Here is a 21,591-nt window from a genome sequence, read left to right as displayed (position 1 = left end):
AGATGTCTGTTGGTATCTCTTGGTGAGCAGATTATCATGGCCTCCCACTGGTTATTACAGACCATGGGGTTATTAGTTTTCTAAGTAGGTACATGCTAATTTTCTTGCAGTTTGGGAAACTCAGGCCTCCCTTGGGGTTAGGATCAGAGTTGGTTTCCCCAGCACAACCTTACCGTGAGATCTATATATAGGGTGTTGCCCTTCTCATCTACCAAGTTGTCATAATATTTTCCACCCTACTGATCCTTATATTATCATAATTACAATAAATCGCCGCTGCCCTTGGAGATAACCTCTTTTCTCACATCTGGGTTTTAGTCTTTCAGTAAAGCTGCTTAAAGCAGTGGGGAGGAAGGAGCCTTTCCATAAAGTTAAAGTTTTCCTGATAAAGGTGACTACTCCACCCCTCCTTCCCAATTAGTTCCCTGCCAGCAATAGCATAGACTTGAGCCAGTGCCATATGTTTTAATACCATAAGGACTCACTTGATAAAGGCTGTGCATGGCAAAGGGAAAAAGCGGCCAAAGTTTCTAAGCTAAAATTTTCCAAGATTTCCATATGAGATGCAGCCAGGGCACCCTTCATCTAATTGTTACCATGTGTTTGCTGTAGTCATTGGTACCCTGCAATTCTCATTCTCGAGCACTTCTAGAGATTAGACATTACAGGAAGTACAAGCCGTGTCACAATGGAAATCTAGCTACAGAGAATTTGGTCTTTGACAAGATGAAGTACAATGGCAAAGACAAGGAACAACTGTGGGATTAATTCTGTGATCTTTCCAAATAATTACTAAGTAATTATTGGTCTGTTAGTCAGGAGCATTCAGTATTATGTTTCATTGTTCTATTAATATTTTACATGTGTTTGCTAGCTTTGCTTTCTTTTTTGTTATATGCTCTAAATAGGAAAAGGATTATTGTCTTGTTTCGACCCTTATATTTTGCATGAAGAAGTACACAGTGCAGGAATGCCAACAGTAGGTAGTTGTTAGTATCTGACTAGTTGAAGCAAAATGATTTCACAGATTTCTGGGTCTAGGAGAGATTATTTAATGAATAATAATTGCAAAACAGACAATTTGGAAACCTGTATACCTACAAATATAAGATAGAGCTGTTTTTCTCAATGTGGCTGATAGTGATTTTCAGATCTCATATAATGATAATTTTAGCCTCAATATCCACCAAACTTTGTCATACTTGCTAATTAATAATAAAATTGACTGGTTCATGGTAAGCTCAAAAGGAAAAATAAAAGATCTATGACCATTAAATACTAGAATGTCCCTGAATGAGAATTCAGCTTGCCCATTCAAGTCTTTGCCTCCTGTTTTAAACAAATTAATGGATTTTAACCAAACCTGCAATATTACTTAAGAACATAACATTCATCTTCAGTTCTGTTTATTTTCCTGTTGTATTGTACTGAAACAAAATGATAGCTAATGTAAATTTCCATGTAATTTCTCTGAGCAAGTTAGAGCTCACAGTAATGGTAATAATAATGGTAGCATTAAAAGCAAGAACAAGATTTCCTGCCCCTGTTAGCAACCTAAGCAGTCAAAGGCATTAATGGACCATGAAAACTGGAGAGCTGGGGTGACTGTGGGTCAGAGCTAAGGTACATAGGCGAACACAGTATAGGGGAAACTTTCATCACCTCCACTACACTGAGCCTTTTTTCTTGATAGAGCAAGCTCTTAATATCCTCAGGTTGTTAATCTGGCACCTTTCATGAACATCAGTGTTCACTTTGAAAAATAAAAAAAGGAAACAGCCAAAACATCTAAGTGTTAAGGTGGAAAGAAAATCAACAGAGGAAATTGCAGTAGCACTTGATACAGTGGCACCTTTTTCTTGAGTCATATGAGGTGAGGATATTTGAAAGTTTGCAGCTTTCACAGTCTCTCTTTAAGACAGTAACCAAAGGTATTGGGAGGGAATGTGGCATACATATACTGCCACAGTTTAGCTATGGCTTTTAATGCATATGTGCCCACATTTTGAAAATTGGCCTCTTAAAATGTATGTGAGAGTCAAGTGATTTGAAAGCAAATACCACTTCCTTTCCCCTTTGCTTTTGTTCTCTGTTTGCCATTTCCTTTCTAAGGTTAATTACCGTTTCTAAAGGAATTGGTGTTTCCTAGCCTGGTATAGTTTCTGTTTGTTTTGGATAGTCAGTATACCTGCCATCTCTTACGGAATCTAGTATACCTAGGGTTTGATTATGATACCAGTTTTCACTTTATTCTCTCTTGTTTTCAGGTAAGTCATCGGATCAGAATAACATTTCGTTTAACGGAATTTTCCATTTGGTAATGTATTACTATTTTTGTCAAATGATGTAAACTTTCATTTTTGTGATTTCTCAGTCTGTATTTTCCCACACTTTTGACCTCTGTAGTACACTCTGTATGGAAGGCAAAGGGAGCTGGGGTGGCTGGGAAACAAGTAAAAAGGCATAGAACTAAATATATTTATAAGTCAAACAAATGCTGTGGAAAGAAACCTACCTCTTTATAGCTATTTCCATCAAATTTGGCTTTTAGAAAATGGAAATTATAAAAAGTTATTATATTTAAATATATTTAGAAAAATGGGCTTACTGTAGAGCCTTCACCAAGTTTAAAAGAGTGGCTTTCCATTTGTTCTTGGTGAAAATCTGGCATTCCTCAAAATGTTGCTCTACCTCTTGGGAAAAACATTTTATATTATCAAAGAGCTTTTCTTCTGAATCATAGTTTTGAGTCTTCAGATATTTGTTTATTTTAAAACACAGTTATTGAATAGAAGAAACAAAATACATACTTTTAGAAGTATAAAACCAGGATTTCATGGCACACAGATGGTACCAGTGCTATGGTCCATAATGATAGAAGATCAAAGTCTTCGAGAGTGAGTATAATGAGAGCAACAAGGGGACACATCGAAACATCAGATGGCTTCTTCCTGATGTTCTGGATCTTTTCACTAGTAAGAAGGATGTGTGTATGTGGTTTTATACCATATACACTTACCCACTTTCCACAAAGGTAGGTGGGTTAGTCATGAATCCTAACAATTCTTTTCCCTTGGGGGAATGTTTCTCTTTCTATAGAACTAGGCATGTATAATCTACTGAGTAATGAGCAACCACAACCTAAAAATCCTACTCCTGACATCACGCCTTTCCCAGTGTTTTTGACTAGGAATCTTTTGTAGGTTTTATTTTAGAGATTAACCTTATAAAAAGATGAAATACTCAGAGAATCAGCTGGGTGCCATATTCTTCAATTCTACTATTACGTTTTCTCTTTGCCTTCACCAGTTTTAATTTTTCAAACGAAATACTTGGTAATTAGTAGTTATAAATCCTATTGAGTCCATGAAACATTGGCATTTATTGTTGCTGATTGAGAAGAGTCACAGTCCTTGTACAATGGATGAAACAGTGAGGGGATGACATTAACATTTTATTTTTAAAATGTGGTGGTTGAAGCAAACTTCCTACTAGACTTTTTGAGTTTTAATATTTTAATATTAGAAACTTTAAAAAAGATAACTTCCCATTTTAGTCACAGTTGCCTTGTGTTTGACATATATATAATATTTTATGGATGATTTTTCATATTGATAATTCCCATATCAACAGTCATATACCTGTTTTAGATTTCTTTTGAATATCTTTGTGAGGGGAGCAGTAGGTGGCAAGAAAGGCTTAAATGGTATCCTTTAACTCAAAATATTCAAAAACAATTTAGAAATAAAGTGTTGGTTGAGTCTATACTTTAATTATATTGTTAACACCTTCCTCTGTCTTTTATGTTCCCAAAGGATAAAATACCTAAAAATTCTTTCTGGTCCTTTTATATCTTTACACTAGAAAGGATATTGGTAGAATGACTATCTTGTCAACTACTCATGAAGTCTGCTAATTATGAGTTGTATAAAAACAAATTAATTCAAATGCTGTTATTCCTTTTTCTTCCCTGAGACTCTCTCTAATTTTCTTATTAATGTCATTAAAAGTCCAAAGCCAAACAAAATATTCTTTGTATTTCCTGACAAATTGTTTATCCAGAGAAAACTCCAGCATTCTAGTATAGTATCTTAGAACTTGGAGAAAATGAGGAGCCCTTGGAAGAATACATACCATCTAGTAAAAGGCAAGATCACCTGGGATAAAAATTCTTCCTAATACTGTGAGGACTGGGAGACGTTAGGGAGGTATTCAGATCCCCCCACCCCATCCTGTGCCAAATTAAGTATTTCATGCAATTCAGCTAAGCTCCCATCAGAAAAGGCAGAGACATGTGGGTTCCTCAATTATAAAATGAATTGATATCAAAACTAAGTCACCAATGCCCTGGCTGGCGTAGCTCAGTGGATTGAGCGCGAACTGCAAACCAAAGTGTTGCAGGTTCGATTCCCAGTCAGGGTACATGCCTGGGTTGCAGACCATGACCCCCAGCAACCACACATTGATGTTTCTCTCTCTCTCTCTATCTCCCTCCCTTCCCTCTCTAAAAATAAATAAATAAAATCTTTAAAAAAAAAATCTAAGTCACCAGTAATGGATTAATTTCTGGATACTAAGCATATTCTGATAGCCATCTCATTTCAAGGACAATAATACATTGTATTAGATAAAATATGCAGAAACTGCTTGAAATTAAATTTAATAGAAAATAGAATGACCAAATTTTTTGTTTCTGTTCTAAAATAAGCTTCTTCTAAACAGTTGAACAGTATTTTTAAATATTTTCAATCTCAAGTTCATTGCTTCTGGAATTCTGATGACTCTGGAAACTGAGTGCTGAGATTATTGAAGTAAAAGTTGCTACAGCTGTGACTGACATTACAAAAGAGACACTGGCTCTTAAATTCTGTATGCCTCAGCTTCCCTCATCAGTTTGCCCTCACTGGGCTGAAAGCTCCAGTTAGGGACTGTGTGCTTTTGCTTACTTTTGTACTTGGAACTCTTGCCACACTGCCAGGTACACAGTAGGCACTCACTGAGTATCTGATCAATGAGGAGAGACATCAAATGTCAAATAATCTCCACCACGTATGAGAGTTATGAGAAATGAGAGGAGATGTATATATTAAAAAGTGCTCAAAAATAGGGTTTTTTTAAATATATTATGCATGCTACTCTAATTCACACATACCGGGGCAATCCTATTAATTTGAAGTGGATGACCTCTTATACCTGATAGAAGAGCTAGAGTTGCTTATATTCTAGTTGCTTATGTATTCTCCCTGATAGTGAATATACCTACTTAAGATAATTACAACTCAGAAATTGTTTGAATATGACATGAGAATAAAGGGAATACATTAAAACAGGCCTATAATTTCCCTTTTTATTCTAAGGTTTCTGTTTCAAATTCAGACCATACCTCCCTTTGAGTAGTGCTAGATAAACAAACAAGGTTTTATAACCCAGTTTGTGTATTTTTTTAATCTGTGAGAGTTCCATTACTGCAGGCCAGTCATTATCTGATTTTTCAAGTATGTTTATTTTTCCTCCAAATATATCCCACAGATCACCTTCATTAGATTAAGAAGTGCCACCTGTACTCATTTTTAATACATCAGCCACTTTCTAACCACTCTAGGTTTGATTGGTAACCTTTTTCTGATCTTATTCCCTGTTTTGATCTTGAAGTCCACTTTGCACCTTCTATCCCTGTGTTTTATATTATGGAAAACAGTAGCATCAGTGATCAGGAAAAACCAATATGAGAGCTAATTTGATACTTTTTCAAATACTGTTTGTTTCAGTAAATACACATTAAATGTCTATTGTGTGGGCATCCTGGAATGAGATTCAACAAGTAACATAAATCATAACGATTTGTGAGTCATAAAACTGAAAGCATAGATTTTCCCTGTGTTCTAGACCTCAAATACTAGAACAAGAAGGATGCCATGATGTCCAGCAGTGTTTCCCAAAGTGTGTTCTATGCAACACCAGTCCTGTGGCATGTACTAACAAAAGCCAAGTAAATTTAAGAAAAATAGCCATCAATATTCTTGAAGAGTCACGGTGAAAATATGATAAATTTTATAAAATATTTACAAATAATTGTCTATAATATTTATATACAAAGACAAATTGAACTTTGAATTAATTTAATTGGGAATATACTTGGAAGAAAACTAAGAATAGTATTGATACATTTAGAAGCTTATAATTCACTCATTCTATTTTTATTTTGATTCTGTAACAGTGAAAAATGATTACCTAAGAAGGTGTTTTCTGTATATAGTAAATGGAGTTAAAATCTGTATTGGAAGAACTTTTCTTTTGCACTTTATATACAAAAATTGCTATTGTTTCTATCATGTTTTTACCATGGATTATTAAGTTTAAAAGTTTAAATACTGCACTCAGAAAAAATAAGTTATGAAGATATTTGCACTATAGAAAAACTTCCACTCTCTAGAATCTTTGAATGGTGATTTTAGATAATAAAATTTTCTTAATTCTTAGAGGAACTTCCCCCAACACTACCATAAACTCCAAAACTTCAAAAGTATATATTGTTTTAACTGGTTTAGATGAAAATGTTTCTAAAATATTTCCACTAAGTCGCTTTAAAAGAACATATATGCTGACCATAATTTAAACTTTTTCGATGACCAGGTCTAGTTCACTTTGCATTTCATTCAGCAAGTGCTTGTTCTACACCTCCTGTGCGTGATGATGCTGCCAGGCTCTTTCGTTTACTGAAGTCTGTTTACCACCACTAGACAGCTGCTGAGTGCTGTGCTTTGGGGCTGTCAGGTCAACTTTTTATAGCATTTCTGAGTTCCTTGCTGTGAAGACTGAGGGACACCTGGGAAGGTGCCTCGCTGGAGCTCACCTTCTAATGTGATGCTGTTATTCCTCTATAAGTATGAAACTAAAATGACCAACCATATGAACATGCAAATAAAACCACATAAGGAAGTTCTTTCATGTGTAAAGTCCATGAAATTTGTAGATTTTGGCTGCTCAAGAGTCCTTCTTTTCCTCATTTCTTGAAACTCTGAAATTGTTCAAACATTTTAAATATATGAAAAATTGCTATAAATTTATGGAGCAGACATGTCCTCAATCCCTTCCCTTAGTAATGCTTCTAGGAACAGATTCAGTTTATATCACCTCAATCTGTGTTATCTTATGACCTAGTGAGAATTAGTTGTGTCTAAAATATTAATCAGCATATTTTCATCTAATTATAGTCAAAACTTTCTTATGAGCCATTTCATATTTGCATGAAACTTGGATTAATTTTGAACTATAATGGAGACCTTTAAAACCATTCTTACTAGTTTTTCAAATTCACAGTTTGTGAATATATACATACATATATATAAATTTACATTTTGTCATATTACATATACACACACGCCATAGAACTCTTAATAAAAGCTTCTATACCAGGCTCATTTTTATATTCTCCTTTGTCAAATTGATGTATCTTGAGAACGGCTATCACTAAAAATCAATATTTACAAAATATTTGTTAAATTATATGACTGTGATACCCGTTAAGCTAAAAGTGAGTTGAGTGCTGGAGTGAAGGCCAGCCACACGTGTACATTGTACAGAGCTGAAAGGACTGACGTGTTAGGTCAGGAAAGGTTTCTAAGGCTGTGGTACAGATTGGAGCAGTAAAGCTAGGTGAGGTTTTTAGCACCTCCCAGTGACCATGTTGATCATACCTGTTCTGCAATTACCTCTCTCTTCATTAGTCCCTGTTAACTAGCTCATCACATCCTTCAACATCTTTTTACCTCTTTAACCCTCTGCTGTATTTACACGTCCAGGTCTACCTGGCACCCATATTACTGAATGAGAATAAGCAAAAAGCACTATAATAAGCAATGTATACTGAGATTTGTTTTAAATCAGTTAAGAAAAGTGAGAATCTTGGGTTATCTGCCATTTAAAATTAAATTGTGGTACTTTGGTCTAGTTAAACAGTGTAGCAGATCCTTTTTTTTTCCTCTAAAATTATTTCTAGACTTCTTGAGTACAGCTATTATCTTTCCATTCCTTTTCTACCTTAAGTCTTCCCTTTTTAAACCATATAAATGTAAGCCCATGTTTGTTTGTATCAGAGTGCGATTTGTGTTTGTATAAAAGTGTGATTCACATTCTGTAGGACTATAATCTTCCTTTCAAGCTGTTATCACAACATTAAGGAGTGAGAGAATTTTCATCATATTTTCATCAGGCTTTATGGCTTATTTTCATTTGATTTTTTTTATTCACTTGGAATTTATGGGAGAGAATTCCAGAAAGCTACAGTTGTTCTTTTTTTCTTTTTTTCCTTCAATTAGAGGAAGTGGCTAGTGCGAGATTGAGGGCAGGGAGAGTGTGGCACAAGGAAACTGGCCTGAAACCTCTACATGTTAAGTGCAATTTTATTTCTGAGTAATATCTCTGATTGAATAATCACCCTGGGCAGTAGGCATACAAGTTTTATTCCTTGGAAAGTCTTACTATAATCGAGAAGTTTGCTGGCCTATCATGTACCATGTAATTTTATTTTCTAAAATTATGTGGCATTTAATGTCTTCATTTCTCCATGCAGCCTTTTAAAATCTTTGTATCTTCATTTTTTGCTCTGACACACTTTTTCTATTTTATCTAATTTTTGCTATTCATTTAGCTATTTTGCAAATAAACCTTTTGCTGATTTTCTGAAAGGTGGATTATCTCACTATGGCCTGATCCTGTGATTTCTTAGTAGAGGACAAGTTTACAATGGGAAGCTATAAGTTTCTTAAGTTCAAAATCTGTACAAGTTTACATTAGAAAGCCAAAATATTTCCTCTGTAATCACTGAGCTTCCAAAAGAAGGCAGATACCATCTACACAGAAACCAAGTTGATTCCTTAAGCTTCTGGGTATTTTGAAGGCCTGAGATAGTGAGACCCAGAATTGTTTTGGTCATTTTTTTTTTTTTCGAGAGCTGCAAGATGGGGTATCTTTTGCCAAGACCTAAAAGACATAAAAATATAATTGCCAGGAAGGTGGCCTCTCTTTCACCCTGTTTTTACCATACCCTCAAAAAAAATAAGATTAAAAATGAATAATGAATAACATTTTTTCAAATGCTCTTAAAAGTTTTTTTAGTGCTTATTTTAAAGATTTATTTTAAAATTTACCAAGTCAGTATATATGTTGCTATTTTCTAAGAGATAAATTAGAAGGTAATGAATAATTTTGAATTTTCTTTGTATTAGGGTGTTCTACTTTTTTAGGCCTATTGATTGCCTAGACCTCACATCCCCATGCAGAATTCCCCAGGTTACTGATCTCACCGAGAAAAATTGGAGAACAGTTATCCCTATGTCACTGCTGTTCTAGGCACTAAACAAAACTGGTCACAGTACTTGAATTTCTGGTGACACTCTCTCAAACTGTCCTTCTATATAATAAGTTCATTCTCCTTTGGAATTGCTAAGAAAGTGAGACTAAGTTTTTGTGCCCTCAAATATATCCTTCTTGGTTTATTGTTTCCTTCCAAATTATGCATCTTTAGCACCATCACTTCCAGAAATAAGCTACTGGTGCATAGGATTAGGTAAGAAGCTTCAGGAGAAAATGAACCCTTCCCAGAATTTCAGAAATGCTTCATTGGAGAGAATATTTTAGAACTCAATTTTAGAAAAGTACTGGTTCTCCATAAAGCAATGCTTTTAACAAATTAGTGAATTTTATATCAGGTTTCTTAGTCACTCATATTTTTAAAATCTCAGAATATACAGAAAGAGAATATCTCAGAAAGAATGGAAGACAATATCATTCCTTTTAAAGAAAGAATATCTAATTCTTGCTGTTTAAAGAAAAAGAATATCTAATATTTTATGAAACTCTGATCTTTTTAATGGAGAAAGAATAGCTTGGATACTAGCTTTCAGCTCGCAGATGTTCATGTGTATGCGCTAGTGAAAGAGGGGACAGGAGACAGACCTAGTTACGCTCATCTTCTTTTTTCACAAAGCATTTGCAGTAACTTGGAAACAAAATATACAATAAAATTTGCTTAGGAATTTTAAATAAGAATTGAGAGGGAAGGCTAGGGAAAAAGAGTGGTATTAGTAGAATAACTTTGGGTCTCTCAGGAATCCTATAGACCTTTTGATTCAGATACAGTCAGTAGCAGTAGCATTAAGAGGAGAGTCAAAGCACAATCCTCTTTTGAAGAAAATGGCAGACCTTCCAGTGGCCGTCCCGCCTGTGCTAGCCCATGTTGAACCAGTGCCAAGTCCCTACCAGCCCATGGGTTTTACCTGGCCTTTCTAGCTCTTCCTGCTTTGCCTGCACACTTGTTATGGCTTGGATGTGCCAGAGTGTTGACAACCATTGCTTTGGAAAGGCCTGCAGTTTCGACAATTGCACATCCCATTCAGGAACAGCATTGAGCATGATTTTGGAAAAAATTGCACGTGCATTTTACATTGAGCTTGAGTATTTAAGAGGCCTTCAAAACATCACTCTCAGTGTACTATTCTGTTGGCTTCACAGGTGCTTCCATAGGACTGACATAGGTAAGGGACACCCAGAAACTGGCCAAGCACAGGGGAAAGGAAAGTGAGATTCCATTCAGCCTGCCTCAGGTGTAATAGGTAGAAAATCTAAGGATATTTTTCTTCAGTGATCACCATTCTATCATTTGTTCTTGTGGTTATTTTTTCTACCCAGTTGTTATTTGCATTTGTTTTGCAACATCAGTGAGGAGCCTTAAGAGGCAAAGAGAATTGAGAAGCTACACCAGAGTCTGAGAAAATTCAAAGTTTCAGACTGAGGTCCCCACCTCCAAACTCACACTTTTTTATTACACTGTTTGGCTGAAGATCTTAACACTAGATCTTGCAAACGTAGTACAATCTCTTGCTTCCTAGATTTCTACCGGCATTTTTGCCTATTGTTAGAGTAACCACACCTTTCCATGAATTTCAGGTGTTTTAACCATTTTGGAAAGAGAGGGGAGGGGAAAGGAAAAGAATTGGTGGTAAAGAGATGGCACCTGAAAATGGAAAGGTCATGGATGAAAGTGGAGTACGTGTTACTTTCTGGCTCAGGCCAAGAGGTTGGGTGTGGATGACATGTGTGTCCCTAGTGCAGTCACCCTTGCAGTGGTAATTCTTCCAGTTTAGCCACCACGGAGTATTGTTCCTTGTTTTTCTATAGTGCTTGTCAAAATGCTATGACAACTGGCTGGTTTTACACAAACAGAGCCTGGCTCTCAAGAGACAGTGTGTCTGAAAGTCAAACATGGATGGCAGCCATTGGCAAGCAAAGGAGTCAGAAACCAGATTGTTTTCTCGTTGGACGAACAGCTTAAAGCAACGTAAAGTTAATTGAAGAATTCCTTGAAAGTGAAGTCAGACTAAAAGAAATGTTCTGAGTCTATAATTTACTAAATGTGAAAGATCTGTAAATGGTAGTGAGACTAAAAGAGTTCAGAGGGGAAAAAAGAACATTTTTGTAAACAGATCTGGCTTGTATTATTGCCTAAGCAGTTTTAATTATTTGCTCTAATAATGTAAATCTGCAGAAGAATCTCTAATTAGGTAAAGCTTGATTTATAGAGTTGGCCTCAAATAAACCATGATGTCATGGTATGTTGCAGAAAATTACAGGCCTGGTCTTGCTGTTGAAAACTATTATTTCTACCTAGGACTACTCACGCTCTGCATGTCTTACTCTCACGAAACCAAAGTATCCTGCATTCTCCTTCTCAGTGCCCATTGCCCAGGTATATTCCAAGTATGTTATTACTCATTAAGTAGTTTATCAAATGTGTATTTTAAAAACTGAGGAGACAGGGGCAGAGTGTAACTACTAACTATAGTAGGTAAGAAATCTTGGGAACTTAGTAAAGACCAGCCTAGGATCCTCTGCAGAGTGGATTCATTCTCTCTCTAACTGACGAACGAGCAAGGACATGCCACACTGTCAAATACCGTATCTGTGGGTCTGTCTGCCCTTTCCTGTTACAACCCTGAACTCGTCCTCCACGTTTGCTCTCCCTCCCTAGCCACTTCCTGGAAAACCGTTCCAGTGTCATCGTTGCCTTTTTCACCTGGTTTTCAATAAGAGCATGGACTTCTGTAACATTTCACCATGGTGCTTGTTCCTTCTGCCATTCCAGTGGAGCCTTGATGTAGGGCCAAGGCCTTTTCTTTGATTCTAGGTCTGCTGATTGTAATTTCCTAACATTTTTCTTGCATTAATTATACCTTAGTGATTACATTTTCTATGCCTTCCCATTTCAGTTTTGTTACAGTAGAACATACTTTAGAAGGTATCCTTCTGGATTTTATACAATTTCTTTTTCATTAGACAATTCTATTTTAAGATTTGCCTTTATCAGGTATTCTCAAACTATTCCATGTGCTTTGCATAGAAAACAATTCTTGCCTTTCACTGTCATATTTCATTAGTTCACATAATATGTGATTAAATTATGTAATTGTAATAACAAGTCCAACAGGCATTAACAGGTTTGGAACCAAACACAACTCTTTAAATAGTTGGAAGAAGTGCATGGGATGTACTAGAGAATTGTCTTCCAGCCTCCAGCATTCAGTATGTGTGGGCTCAGTTCTGATTTAAACAAAGGGATAAAAGTGGGTAAATGGAGCTCAGTTATGAGAACTCCTGTATCTCATGCTCCACAGTCTCTTCATTTCACAGATGTAACCTGGTGGTTGCAGGAATTTCCCCAGATTGTGTAACTAGTTGGTCGTCAAGCTGGTGTTCTGCCTTCCAAGCCAGGATTTTCCCATGGGACCAGAAAAGAACTGATATGCTGGCCCTTTTTTGTATTTGTCTGGCTTTTGGCTGAATACAGGTTTACAAACAGAACTTTGATTTATTACCACAAAATATCTGTCTTAATATTTCCTTTTCCCATAGTTTTTGTGTTACTGATAAACATACATTTTTCTTTTAATTCTTCTTCATATCAAAACTGATCCTTCTTTATTTTTCTTATTTTTAAATATTTTACTTAGAAATTAAGTATAGTTTATTGATTATACTATTACAGTTGTCCCAATGTTTCTGTCCCCTTTATCCTTCCTCTGCCCTGCACGCCCCACCCTCCAGCATTCCCTCACCCCCACCACTTAGTTCATGTTCATGGGTTATACATATAAATTCTTTGGCTTCTCTATTTCCTATGCTATTCTTAATCTCTCACTGTCTATTTTATGCCTACCAATTATGCTTCTTATTCCCTGTACCTTCCCCCCCATCCCTCCCTGCTGATAACCCTCCATGAGATCTCCATTTCTGTGATTCTGTTCCTGTTCTAGTTGTTTGCTTAGTTTGTTTTTGTTTTTGTTTTTTATGTTCAGTTGTTGATAGTTGTGAGTTTGTTGTCATTTTACTGTTCATATTTTTTATCTTTTTCTTAAATAAGTCTCTTTAACATTCCATATAATAAGGGTTTCGTGTTGATGAACTCCTTTAACTTGACCTTATCTGGGAAGCATTTTATTTGTCCTTTCATTCTAAATGAAAGCTTTGCTGGATAGAGCAGTCTTGGATGTAGGACCTTCCCTTTCATACTTGGAATACTTCTTTCCAGCTCCTTTTTGCCTGTAAGATTTCTTTTGAAAAATCTGCTGATAGTCTTATGGGCACTCCTTTGTAGGTAACTCTCTCCTTTCCTATTGCTGCTTTTAAGATTCTCTCTTTATCCTTAATCATGAGTAACATAATTATGATGTGCCTTGGTGTATTCTTCCTTGGGTCCAACTTCTTTGGGACTCTCTGAGCTTCCTGGACTTCCTGGAAGTTTATTTCCTTTGCCAAATTGGGGAAATTTTCCTCATTGTTTGTCCAAATAAGTTTTGTATTTCTTGCTGTTCCTCTTCTCTTTCTATCACCCCTATGATTCAGATGTTGGAACATTTAAAGTTGTCCCTCAGCCTCTCCTCATTTTTTTGAATTCTTGTTTCATTCTGTTCTGGTTAGATGTTAATTTCTTCCTTTTGTTCCAAGTTGTTGATTAGAGTTCCAGTTTATTGCTCTTCACTGATGGTTCCCTGTATAATTTTCTTTATTTCACTTTGCAAAGCCTTCACTTGTTCCTTCATTTTGTGTCCATACTTAATCACTTCTGTGAGCATCCCAATTACCAGTATTTGGAACTCTGCATCTAACAGGTTGTCTATTTCCTTGTCGCTTAGTTCTTTTTCTGGAGTTTTGATCTGTTATTTCATTTGAGCCATATTTCTTTGTCTTTGCACACCTGTTATGTTGTAAGGGGGTGGACCCTTAGGTATTTGCCATGGTGAGGCAACCCTCTTTGCTCCTTTGTTGCACTGAATGTGGGGGAGAGATCAGAGAGGAAAAAATGCCACTCCCTTGCTCGATGCTAGCCCCACTTTCCATCACTTCCCTCGCTACCCACGAACAGACTGTGCGTGCCCTTTTGGATGCTGATTCCCAGGCAGGTGGGCTCGTGTGTGTTCTAGGACCTCATGGGTCTCTCCAATGAACTCTCCTGTGAGACTGGGAGTTTCTCCTGCCTTCACAACCCCCATGGGATTTTACAGTTAGAAGTTTTAAGTCTTTAGTTTTTGGGTCAGCCAGCCCCACCTCACCCGTGTGGTCTGCCGCTTTGCTGTGGGTACACTCTGTTTGGCTGCCTGTCTCCACCCCTCCTACCAGTCTAGATGAATGTTTCTTTAACTCCTTGGTTGTCAGAGTTCCATGCAGTTTGATTTTCTGGTGGTTCTGGTTGTTGATCATTTCTGTGTTGATTGTTATCCTTTTGGTTGTGTGAGGAAGTGAAGCATTTCTACCTACACCTCCATCTTGGCTAGAACTCCGGAAATTACCTGACCCTTTTTTATTATTGGGAATTAATCCAGGTCATGAAATTTGTTACTTCTGTCTCTAAATAATCATAATTAGATAAGAAACAGAGAGGCTTCATGGAAGAAATTTTCTAGCAGGGTTTGTCCTTCTCACCAATCTGTAGCCCCATTTTGTTCATGGCTGCTTTTGTCCATCTAAAGGCAGTTTTTAAAAGCCATAGGCCTCTGAGACAAAGCTGTTTTTGGAGTAATGCAGAGCTCCAAGGTTTATATGTATTTAATATCTTTCACAAACTATGTATACTGATGTTTCTAGTATAAAGTTGGATTTTTTAGTCCTTCCAGTGCTTCCCTTCTGTTCCACTTGTCTTCATAAAATATTTGATATTGCCAAGAAGGAAAATGTACCTACAATTGGGCAGTTAAAAATAAAATCAAAACCATTCAAATGAATATGAAGGAAGGGGGAAAATGTTGTACTGAAATCCCTTAGGTAAAATGGTTTTGTGGTCACCAAAGACTGCATTTAGCTCTGAGCTTCCTGATAGACAAAGCAAAGCAAGATATTTGGGTTCACGTTCTTTTCATTTGTTGTAGGAAAACATTATCAGGTTTCCCACAGAGATATTGGTACTAAGCACTTTAAGCCAAGGACCCTTATGTAAGTGAAGCTGAATAACCGTCCAGAGCAGGGGATTCAAACACACAGTAGAGTTTAAGAATCGCTATGGTAGTCCATCTCCATTGTTTGTTGACAAGGAACAGAAACCCAGAGAAGAGAAGTAATTTACCAGTCACCAGGCTTGTTGGTAATAGCACCAGCCTGGAACCAATATTCCTCACCAACATGGAACTCTGAGCACCCTTGTTTAGAAATCACAGGTATAGTAAGGTTTGCTACTGAACCTGGTATGGTCCAGCACCATATCTCCCTACAGAGCACCACAGACATAGACTGTCAAGTGAGTGGGATTTAGACTTGACAAAGTCACAATATGCAGAAAGTCATTCCTTCAAAGAGCTTCTCTCTTCATTGAGAAGAGAGACAGAGGATGGACCTCTGTCCAGGGCTGCTGTCAAATCACTATGGAAATAAAAATCTATACAATAGGTGCCCTTTTTAATACCTTGTTTTTAAATAAATACTTTGTCAAACCTTCCCTTTCTTTAGTCAGAGTTATGGGCTAGTTTATGTTCTATTGTATGACAATAAGTTTATGAGAGAACTTTGGGTAGGGGTCCCAAACTCAGGTGCAGCAGTCAAACAGATACAAACAGCTGCTTATGCAGAAGGCCAAGAGTAAGACACCAGGGAGCAATACATACAGTGCATCAGAAGGCCAGTGTCCTCTCTTCAGGGGGCAGCTGCTTCCCAGCCTCAGCTGATTTTTGTCCTTTAAATGATGTAGATATATAGTTGACCACATCTCCTAGTGTTTCCAGAGTAGTTGGAAGTCTGGATAATTAAATCTGATTTTAAATGTTGGCAATTCCTTTCTTCCCTTGCTCAAGCCAGAAAACTTGGTGTTGTCCTTGACTCCTCTCTTTCTTTCAAAACCCACATGTAATCCATCTGGAAATCCTGTTGCCTCCACCTTCAAAATATGTTCAGAATCTGATCACTTCTTACAGATCTCTGTTGCACCACTGTAGCCCAAACCACCATCATCTCACTCCAGGATTACTGCAGTAGCCTCCCAACTGGTCTCTCTTCCATGCTTTCTCCCTACAGTCAGAGATATCTTAGTGCTCCTCTGCTCACAACCCTTCAAAGGCTTTCCATCTCACTCAGAGTGAAAGCCAAAGGCTTGCCAATGCGTTAAGAGGCTGTCCAACCTCATCACTGCAGCCAGTGGTCTCCTACCTGTTCCTCAAATACACCAGCTCATTTCTTTATCATGACCTTTGCGCTGGCTGTTCCCATGCCTGAACGTTCTTTCCCCAGGGGTCTCCACAGCCCATTCACTCCCTCCAACCTTTTGCTCTAACGTTATCTTCTCTGAGGCCTTCCTTAGCCTCACTATCTAAACTTGTGGGCAAACTTACACACCCTACCTCTCCCCTTCTCAGCTGTTTTCTCTTTAGGACATATCATGATCTAGTGTACTGCATGTTTTTCCAGACTATAGTTTTTAAAACCATAGGTTTGTATGTTTCTGTGTATTTGTTCACTGCTGTATACTTAGCATCTAGAAATGTCCCTCACACAGGGTATGTGGTCAGTAAATGTTTTTTTCCATTACATTTTATTGATTATGCTACTACAGTTGTCTTGATTTTTCCCGCTTTGTGCCCCTCCACCTAGCATCCCCTGCTCCCTCAGGCAACTCCCCACCATTGTTTATGTCCATGGGTCACATGTAAGTTCTTTGGCTACCGTACTCCATTTCCTATACTGTGCTTTACATCACCATGGATATTGTGTAACTACCTATTTGTACTCTTTAATCCCCTCACCTTTTTACCCATTCTCCCCCTCCCTCCTCCATCTGGCAGTCATTTGGTAAATAACATCTTTTCTCTTGCTGCTTTTAAGAGTTTCTCTTTATCTTTAACCTTTGGCCTTTTAATTATGACGTGTCTTGGAGTAGGCCTCTCAGCATCCATCTTGTTTGGGAATCTCTGAGCTTCCTGGACTTGCATGTCTATTTCCTTCCCCAAATTAGGGAAGTTTTTTTTTTTTTTAAACATTTTTTTCAGATAGATTTCCAATTTCTTACTCTTTCTCCTCTCCTAGCACCCCTATAATGTGAATGTTGGACCTCTTGAAGCTGTCCCAGCAGCTATTTATGCCATCCTCAATTTTTTGGATTCTTTTTTCTTCTTGTTCTGTGTGGTTGTTTTTTGCTTCCTTATGTTACAAATCATTGATTTGATTCTCAGCTCATCCACTCTATTGTCATTTCCCTGTAAATTGTTCTTTATCTCAATTGTATCCTTTATTTCTGAATGGGTCTTTTTTATCCTGCTGACATCCTCACTAAGTTCCTTGACCTTCCTTATAAATAGTGTTTTGAACTCTGCCTCTGACAGATTGCTTATCTCCATTTCATTTGGCTCTTTCCTGGAATTTTGATCTGTTCTTTCATTTGGGCCATGTTTCTTTGTCTCCTCAATTTGGCAGCCTCCCTGTGTTTGTTTCCATGTATTAGGTAGAACTGCTTTGACTCCATTTCTTGGTAGTGTGGCCTGATGTAATAGATGTCCTATAAGGTCCAGTGTCACAGACTCCCCTATCACCAAGCTGGGCATCTGAGGTGTGCTTTTTGTGTCGGCTGAGTACAACCTCCTCTTGTAGTTGAATCTTGGTTGCTGTTGGCAGATCAATGGGAGGGTTCCACCTAGACCAGTCAGCTGCAAAGGCTGGCTGTGATCACTTACCCTAAACCTCTACCCTCCATGGAGGATCAGTTGTGCAGGGGCTGGGTGGTTGTGCTCCAACATGGTATGTAGCTCTCCACTGGGTGTGCTGGCCCTGGGGTATCCTGAGTGGTGTAGGCCAAGGTCAGCCCCCACCTGTGTTTTCCCTGAGCTGTAGATCAAGATAAGATAGCTGCTACTTACGTTGGGCTCGAAGATTCCCAGGTGAAGCCAAGCTGTGAATCTAATCTGGCTGCCACTAGGGCTCACTAAAGCCAGCTGTTGCTCATTTGAGAGGATATAGGAACCAAGAACAGCCATTCTTTTGAAAAAGCAGCTTGGGTTAGCCTGTAAGTTGGGTGGGGCAGAGCCTCTGGGGAACTCCAAGGTGGTTCAAACAGTGTTAGGCAGGGTGATGGAGTCTCAGATATGGCACCAACTTAACAGCTATGTGGGAGGAGGGCTCAGCAAAGGGACATTGGCCTCTGCCCACCTTGATGTCAGACATTTCATTTTCTCCCTGTATACCATTGGTGCTTTTCAAGCTGCTACCCTGGTGCTGGAGCTCAAAGGGATTGAGTCTGAGTAGGTGAGTCCTTATGTGCATCCTTTAAGAGGGACTGCTTGGGGCTCCAGAACTTTCTTCCACCGACTCAAACCCTGCTGGTTTTTGCATCCAGAAGTCATCTGGACTTATCTTCCTGGTTCTGGAATCCTGGGCTGGAGGGCCTGGTGTGGGTCTGGGAATCCTTGCTCCCAAGATATCCCTCCCATTTATTATCCACCACACATGGGTGTGTGACCAGCCTGTTCCACATCTGTGCCCCTCTTACCAGTCAGGATGGATGTGGTTTCTTTAATTCCATAGTTGTCAGACTTCTATTCAACTCATTTTCATAGTTTTCAGACTTTCACTCAGCTTGATTTCTGACGTTCCTGAGTGATGGTTGTTTTATATTTTAATTGTAATTTTGATGTGGTTGTGTGAAGAGGTGAGTCATGCCTCCCTAAGCCACCATCTTGACCAAGTGTTCAATAAATGTTTGGTGAATAAATGAATCTTTAAAAAAAAATTTTCAACTTGGCCAAACAGAACTCTCTAGTGGGTCAAACCCAGCTTATACCTGCTTTGAGCTAGAGTCAAAAAGAAGAGTAAACAGTTCTCCAGTTGCACCTAATATCTTAGAGACAGACTTCATGGCAACATCCTGACACTTCCCTGCTCTGAAAACCCTAGAAGAATTCTACTCCACTCCTACATTGTGTCTTTCTGCACCCACTGTCCTGACCTTTAATGCATGCTTGTTATTTTATGTCTCATCACTATTTTCCCCAGTACATTGCTGTGTAGAATATGGAGAATGTTCTGTGATTTAGCTGAGCCTCCTGAGTGAATTTTCAAACCTCTAAAGGTAGGAAACACTTGAATAATTTGACTTGCTTTCCACAACACAGAGTTTAGAGCTAGACAAATAATGAGGAAGGAGAAGAGCACTACAAACAGAGGGTAGAGCATATGTAATGACAAAACTCAGGTAGAAAAAACCTTGATGCTTTGGAAGACAGCATGTGAAACTATAGTAGGGAGTAAAGTGGAAAAGTACTTTAAAAATGTAGGCAGAACCAAATCCTGTAGGCTGTGGTAAAAAAAATTGGATGTTATCACTAAGTCCAATTGGGAGACCAGAACTTATGAACTATTCATAGTGGTAATTGTTTTAAATATAGTTTTTTACTAAAATATGATGTATATATACCCTGTGATGTTTTTCAAGCAAGTCAGTCATTTCAGCATTTAGACTCCATGCCTTGTTTTAAGAAATTTTAGTACTTAATTGGCTGAAAAAAATGTTTATTTTCACATTTATAACTAAAATATTTAAGTTTTAAAATATATTGCTAAAATAAGTAAATGTATTTGTACATAAAACAAGCTTTGTTTTAGTTACATAACACTATAGAGTTAGGTTATTATGATCATTTAATAAAGTAAGGTTCCCCAGGCACATTCAGTCTTTTTAATTGTATTTACTTTAGTTACATAAATAAAGTGATAGTCATTCATTTTACTGTTGTATTCCCAATCTTTTCCAAGTTACTATTGCATTAAAACATGTAACTTCTACGAGAAAACATTTTTTTCTTGTAAAAGTATACTTTTATTGGGTTAGCCAGAAAGTTCATTTGCTTTTTTTTCCATAAGATGGCTGTAGTAGCACTTAGTTGTCATGAACATCATTCAAAACAATTTCATTAGATTGTATTGTCACAGCTGTCATATCAACATGCATTTTAAAATAACATCAAAATTGGTGAATTTTTTGCATAGCTATTGTAATATTAAAGATGGAAGAAAATAAGCAACATTTCTGGCATATTCTGTATTATTTCAAGAAAGGTAAAAATGCAACTGAAACACAAAAAAAGATTTGTGCAGTGTATGGAGAAGGTGCTGTGTCTGATCAAATGTGTCAAAAGTGCTTTGCAAAGTTTCATGCTGAAGATTTCTCGCTGGACAATGCTCCATAATTGAACAGACCATTTGAAGTCGATACCAACCAAATCGAAATATTAATTGAAAACAATCAACATTATACCATGTGGGAGATAACTGACAACTTAAAATATCCAAATCAATAAAGTTATTGGTGAAAATGAAAAATGTCTTTTTATTAGAAACTGACTTTTTGGCCAACCCAGTATATACTTACACTATACCAAATGTACATTTATTGTAATTTTCAGAAAAGGTATAGCTTTTATAAAAGGCAAAGCTCAAGGTTTATTCCATCTTATTTGTTTCAGTCATAAAATAGAATCATATATTAAGCAGTATACTAATATTCCATAGAAGATAGAACAAAAGTTTTTTTAGTTCAGTGCATGAGAATAGTAAAACATTATTCATGTGTTGTTTTTTAACGAAAGAATTCTGCAGGCCAAACTGAGCTACTTGGAGGGATTTTGTAGCTTAACCTTGGCTATCTCTTGGCTAAAAGGGTAGATTCTGAGTCATGATAACATTTAAAATATCAATAGTCAAAGCAAAATCAAGCTATAGATAAACTGGAAAGCTGATATAAAGACAAAATGTTAAGCTGAAGTTTAAAAAGTCTTACAATATTCAGAGGTAGCCCAGGTGTAATGTGAGAACTATAAGAAGAAAGAGACTTCTGGCCAAGATGGAGGTGTAGATAGATATGCTCCACCTCCTCACACAACCATTAAAAGGATAACAATCAATCTAAAAGCAAAAATCAAGCAGAACTGCCAGAAAAGTTGAACTATATGGAAGTCCAACAACCAATGAGTTAAAGTAGAAACATTCATCTAGACAGGTAGGAGGGGTGAAGATGTACAACTGGGGTGGAGAAGATGCATGGTGAGGCAGCTGGCAGAATGGGCAGTC

At 37.4% G+C, this 21,591-nt stretch overlaps 1 protein-coding gene across 3 annotated transcripts in view; it reads left to right on the top strand.

Moving 5' to 3' along the window:
* CMSS1 (cms1 ribosomal small subunit homolog) overlaps nt 1-21,591 on the top strand; it is a 382,394-nt gene that overhangs the window by 200,001 nt on the left and 160,802 nt on the right. For 2 of the 3 annotated variants that reach the window (XM_045851015.1, XM_045851016.1), the window contains one exon: nt 2,268-2,317. The exons of the other annotated variant lie outside the window; for it this stretch is intronic. The gene's annotated coding sequence lies outside the window, so the exon portion shown is untranslated. The remainder of the gene's footprint in view (nt 1-2,267; nt 2,318-21,591) is intronic. 3 annotated transcript variants of the gene reach the window in all.

The sequence above is a fragment of the Phyllostomus hastatus genome, unplaced genomic scaffold, assembly GCF_019186645.2.
Source record: "Phyllostomus hastatus isolate PE091 unplaced genomic scaffold, TTU_PhHast_1.1 phas_contig_86, whole genome shotgun sequence".
Taxonomy (NCBI): domain Eukaryota; kingdom Metazoa; phylum Chordata; class Mammalia; order Chiroptera; family Phyllostomidae; genus Phyllostomus; species Phyllostomus hastatus.
Note: the sequence above shows the minus strand (reverse complement) of the source record. Positions and strands in the feature narration are given on the sequence as shown.